Raw genomic sequence first — 6,033 nt, 5'->3', positions numbered from 1 at the left:
ATGGTGAAAACAGGTGAAACTCACAAGAACTGTGTAACTATGGTGACCACTACCTTGTTTACCTCTGGCTATAAAATAAAGGCTCAGCTTGCCTCTGGATCTCTCTGTGTGGCCTCAGCCAGGCACAGGAAGATCCACCTAGACCCAGTTTATTCTCTTTGTCATTTCTTCATCCTTTCGCTGCCCTCACTCAGGCTTTCGAACCCTTGGCTGAGCTGGCTCGGCACAGTACAATACTCTCTCATGGTGCTGGACAGCAGCAATGAGATGATTTTGCCTACAGTAGGGTAATGTAAGTGTTCTGAGCATGTTAAGTTAGGCCAGGATAAGCTATGATGTTTGGTAGGTTAGGTGTATTAAGTGTACTTTTGACTTAATTTTTCAGCTTATATCAGGATATAACCCCATCATAAGTCAAAAAGCATCTTTAGTGAACTGGCATATGCATTTTAGAACTCATCCTACTCATATTTTATCTTTTTATTTTCCAGTAGGCCTTGTACCCTCATCTTTTCCAGACAGAGGGACCTTGTTGCCTCAGCAGAGGCAGAGAGAAGTGAGTTTCATGAGAGAAGTGGTTATAACTGAGAAGTATTTTTAAAACCCAGAAATGGTCTGCAAAGTGAATATTCTATCACTTGATGAAAACATGAATCTGAAGTTTACATTTTTCAAAGTACTTCATGTCTGGCTCAAAACCAGCCCTGAGCATTTTATTAATTCACCCTTAATTCATGCTGATTAAGTAAATTCTCTACCTTTTGTTGCTCTGACATATTCTCTAGCAGCACTTTCCAATCTTCTCCCATAAACACCATATTTAAAATCAACTTGATGTGAATACATTCAGCCAAATCTTTTCTTGCCCTACAATCCCAAAAGTACAGAACTCCCTTTCCAGGAAATAGGCAATCTTTGTTTAAATAAGTCCCTAGAGTTGGCCCAATAGTAACAGCATCAAGACAAAATTTTCATTAATAGACTGTTTAAAAACAAGTCATTCTGTTGTCTAAACAGTAACAGTTGGACTTTTCCTTTACTTTGGATATATTAGATACATGCACATATAAACTTCTGTTGAGTTAAAGAATAAGTTGTCCTTATACATCACCAGGCAACATTATAGCTTGGACTTGGCACTCAGAGATAAGGACTTGTCAGTCTGCCATTTATGCAGTGTGGCTGCATTCTGCATGTAATCTCAGTACAGCATTGATGAGCCAAAGCCTCTGTTTTTAAATCTCATGTCTTTCACTGTGCTCTCTGAGTCACGTTAGTTACTGTTTCCTTCTTGGTACAGTAACCAGAAATGATTATCTTTGCACCAGAAGGATGTTGGGGAAATAACTATTACTAATAATTACGAAAACAGAAAGCAACTGATATTGATACTTGTACTTTATAGCATGTACTCTGTTCATGAGCAGGGAAACGGGAGGTCTTGAGTCACTTGAAATTTCAAGTATGTAGTCTTGGCATTTACATTAATAAGTTGTTCATTGGGAGTACTCTATTGATCAGTAATGCTAAGGCAAATCCAGCAGGCAAGGAAAACAGAAAGTGATAAAATAAATGTGCAAAGGAAATCAGAATATTTCAGTCCTATAAGCATATTTTAAAAATATTAAATGGCTTTGGGCCACATATAGAAAGTATACACATGCATATGCTATATACTGTATGTTGCATGTATATATTTGTACCTTTTGCAGTTTTGAAGAGCATTCAGAGAGGAGGCACTTATTCATGTATGAGTACTTACAATATTTAATCCAGTGACTTAAATGTATTAGATACTCATTGAAAAAATGATTTTTTAAAAAGTGAATTGATAGCTCGGCTCAGCAGTTGAGTGTTGACCCAGGAACCAAGAGGTCACCAGTTCAATTCCCAATCAGGGCACATGCCCGGAGTTTCGGACTCGACCCCCAGTGGGGGGCATGCAGGAGATAGCCGATTGATGATGTTTCTCTCTCATAATGTTTCTCTCTCTCAATCCCTCTCCCTTCCTCTCTCTCTAAAAATCAATACAAACATTTTTTTAAAGTGAATTGATAATTTCAATGATAAGGAACCAGTTAAGTAAAACTTGTTTATATTTATTTGGAATATTCAACAGCTATTTGTTTAAAAGACTGTGTTAACATATAGTGTTACGTTAAATATGACTATACAGTGATGTTACAATAGAAAAAAGTCTTTAAATAAAACAAGATGGAACTATAGAAAAATGTTAAAATGGGACTTTAGATTCTTTGGTCTCCTCTCTACTTTCTATTTTTTCTTTAATAAACATGTTTCTTAATCATTAATTTGGTATAAGTGTAGAATTGGCAAAAAGTGCTATAGGAGTTGATGTATTGCTTTGTGACAGCTTTTATATCTCTCACATGCTATATCATATTACTATCCAACTGGTAGAGCCTGCAAGCAGGAAGAATAGTTGGAAGACAACATGATAGTTTATGTATTAGCTGAGAAAATTTTTAGCTACACATAACAGAAAACCAAATTGGGGTTTTTCAGACATAAAAGTAAGTCCAGATGTAGCCAGTCTAGAACTGCTGCAGCAGCTTCAAGATGTCGAGTGACCCAAACTCTTATCTTTCGGCTCAGCATCCCTATCTTGTAGAGTCCATCTTCATATTTTCCATATCATGTTCATTTTCATTTTTGTCATGAGGTCCACCTCCATCCTCATTCTAGAAGGGGAAAAAAGGGTATAAAATGGAGTTTTGAGGTGGTTAGTAGTCATATTAAGAAAAAATGTTTTTTTCTAGACATATTCACCATATGTGTAGAAATATATCCCATGGCCACCCATATCAGTATGGGATCTAATGAAATGAGTTTTTTTAGCTAAGCTCATTGCCATCCTTCCTCCCATCTCCCACAAAGGTATCAGGATAGTCCAGCTGGTGTGGCTCAATGGTTGAGCACTGACTCATGAACCAAGAGGTCACCATTTCAATTCCCAGTCAGGGCACATGCCTGAGTTCTGGCTTGATCCCCAGTAGGAGGTGTGCAGGAGGCAGCCAATCCATGTTCTCTCGTTGATGTTTCTCTCTATTCCTTTCCCTTCCTCTCTCTCTAAAATAATCAATAAAAACATTTTTTTTAAAGTGTCAGGATATTTCTAATAGATAGGGGCAACAAGCAGTGCCTGCCCTTTCGTTTCATATAAGGAATACGCTCGCCGGGACCAGTTTGGCTCAGTGGATAGAGCGTCGGCCTGCGGACTGAAAGGTCCCAGGTTCGATTCCGGTCAAGGGCATGTACCTTGGTTGCGGGCACATCCCCAGTGGGGGGGGTGCAGGAGGCAGCTGATCGATGTTTCTCTCTCATCGATGTTTCTAACTCTCTATCTCTCTCCTTTCCTCTCTGTAGAAAATGAATAAAATATATTTAAAAAAAAAAAAAAGGAATACGCTCATCCCCTCCCTAAGAGAAACACTCTCAAAGTCTCATCCAGTTACTGCAATGAGCTCAAGCCCAGAATCCAGAAGTTCTGATGATGATGTGGGGTACTTCCCATCAAGAGTGTGGATCTGGCAACCAATATTTAAAAAAAATTGATCTGCCTCAACACTCCTAATAAGCAATGGTGGATAGACAAGAACAGAATGTTGGTAAAACTCCTATTCAGGAAAGGGGAAAATGGGAGACACAGTGGTCTCTGGCCCATAGAAATACCAAATCCTTACTGGTATAGCAAGGAATCCATGCCCTTGGTCAGTTAATATGTCAGTTCCTGGTTCTGTTCTGTAAGAGGATCTTCCTATTCTATTGTCTTCCAGGAGTCCCATCTGAGGTGGACATTGTGGAGGGTACATTTTGGAGCATTAAAACTTTAGTAGTTGGAAGAGACTAGATCTGAGAGTGCTGAATGAGTCCAGAATCTGGTGCCATTTTACCTTCTGAGACAATTGACATTCTGAAAGCAGTAGTGGAGAGGTTGTGAAGTTCTCAAGGGCAGTGGGTGGGGAGTGGAGGGTGAAAATTCTGAGCTCAGGACCCGGGGAGGTGGGGAAAGATTTTAAGTTGGAATCCCCAAGGGCTACATCCTGGAAGAAACTTTTAATTAATCCCTAATTGTATTAAGTTGATCTGTCCTTAATCTAAATGGCTCCCAATGAACCACACCTCCTAATTCATGGCCTCTTGCCATAGACTCTGCTCTTGGCTATGTGACTGGCTTTGGCCAATGGTACATTAGTAAGCACAGGCCTGCACCCTGAGGCTTGTTCTCTTGGAATGCTCCCTCTCGGGATCCTGGAATTACCATGCTGTGAGGGAGTCCAAGTTAGTCACATGGAGAAGCCATGTAGAGAAAAACCAGGGAATCTAGCCAACAGCCCAAGACACACAGGCCTCCCTGAGCCAGCCCCAACCATCTGAGCCACCCCAGTTAAGGCCCAAGGGATCATGGAGCAGATGTGTGGCTCATGCACTCTGGCCTGACTGCGTTCTTGAGCCAAAGAATCTGGAATCTTGAGCAAATAGGAGTTAAGTCATGAAGTTTTGAGGTGGTTAGGACACAGCAACAAATAACTGAAACACTACAAAAAGAATAAAGAATGTATAGCAAATAAATCTAACTGTTGGGGGAAAAATACAATTAAAAGCAGGTAATCCAAAGGAAGGCGTGAAAAGAAAGACAACAGATTAGATCAATAAAAGCAAACAGTAAAACCCATTTAAATGTTCTTCGAAGGCAATTCTGTCTATGAGTAGGCAGGACAAAGAGCTTGCCTCAAATCAGTTTCTTGACTTGAAAAATCTTGACTTTTCTGTATTAGCCTCTGTTTCCTGTCCATATCATTTCCACCTGAGTTTAATGGCCCTGCCTTGATGGAATTTGAAATAAGCCTGCAGTGATGATCCTTTAATCTATTGTTTGCTAAATACATACATAAATAAATATTCTTTGTTGAATAGATTTAGAAGAGCTTGTCACCCAGTTTGGTTTAGAAGAGTTTAAGGAAGGCTTGGAACCATATATCTATTACTACCACCTCTCAGCTCCTATTTTTATAGGCTTCCATGTCTGGCAAGGTTAATAGTTGGCTTTTCCAACCCAGAAAGCCTCCAAATTATGGAATTAAATCAGTTTTATTTTTCAGGCCACAGGCTGAGAGCATCTTTTTGCAAGCTGCATTGTGTTCTCTCTCTCTCTCTCTCTCTCTCTCTCTCTCTCTCTCTCTCTCTCTCTCTCTCCCCCCCCCTCCCCCCCCCCCCCCCCCCCCCCCAGCTGTTGGGGATAAAGCCGTAATTAACTTTCTTTTATTTTGATCAGGGTCTTTCCTTCCCATAGACAGAGACTATATGATTTTCACGTGTTTCTTCCTCCACCACTGACAAGCTATTCAATTGATGGACTTACCAGAAAGGCATTTGACAATCCGGACAATACGGCCGGCAGAGTCTTGAGGGGTATGTGTTTCAGAGGAGAGGATGTGGTGCCCTGCACGCTGCCCGGTGGGTGTCCGGGCTGATCAGAGCTGCAGCCGAAGCCTAGCACGCGCCGGGCACGCAATAGGCGCTCGACAAGTATTGAGTCAATTAATTACTACGGTGTCGTGGGCTTTAAAACATATCTATCGGCGCCTTTCCGTCAAAAACCCCAAAGATAGGTCACCTGAAAGAGGAATATGCCTTCTGCCCGGTTGGGGCAGGCGATCCCTGGTGCTGCCGGGCCGTTGAGTACGGAGCTGGCGACCCCGTCTGGCCGCAGCGGCCATAGCAGCCGTTTGCCGCCCCTTGGGGTTCGGTGGCGTCAGGGACAAGAGGCAAGTCTTGTGAGGAGGCAAATAAACAAAGCCGACCTCACAGAAACGGGTCGTTCCGTTTCACATCCTCCTTCGCACGCCCGGGATTTCTCGGAACAAAGTGATCCTCCATCTAACCGCAGGCAGGTGGAGCCCGCCCCACAGGGAGCGCAACGCTTCCTCACCGCCACCCGCTCAATGAAGCAAGTTGACAGGGACCCTCCCGGCCCGAGCCGCCCGGAAAGGACACGCCCCCTCGAGGGAG

This window comes from Myotis davidii, unplaced genomic scaffold (assembly GCF_000327345.1).
Source record: "Myotis davidii unplaced genomic scaffold, ASM32734v1 scaffold570, whole genome shotgun sequence".
NCBI classification, from domain to species: Eukaryota; Metazoa; Chordata; class Mammalia; order Chiroptera; family Vespertilionidae; genus Myotis; species Myotis davidii.
Note: the sequence above shows the minus strand (reverse complement) of the source record.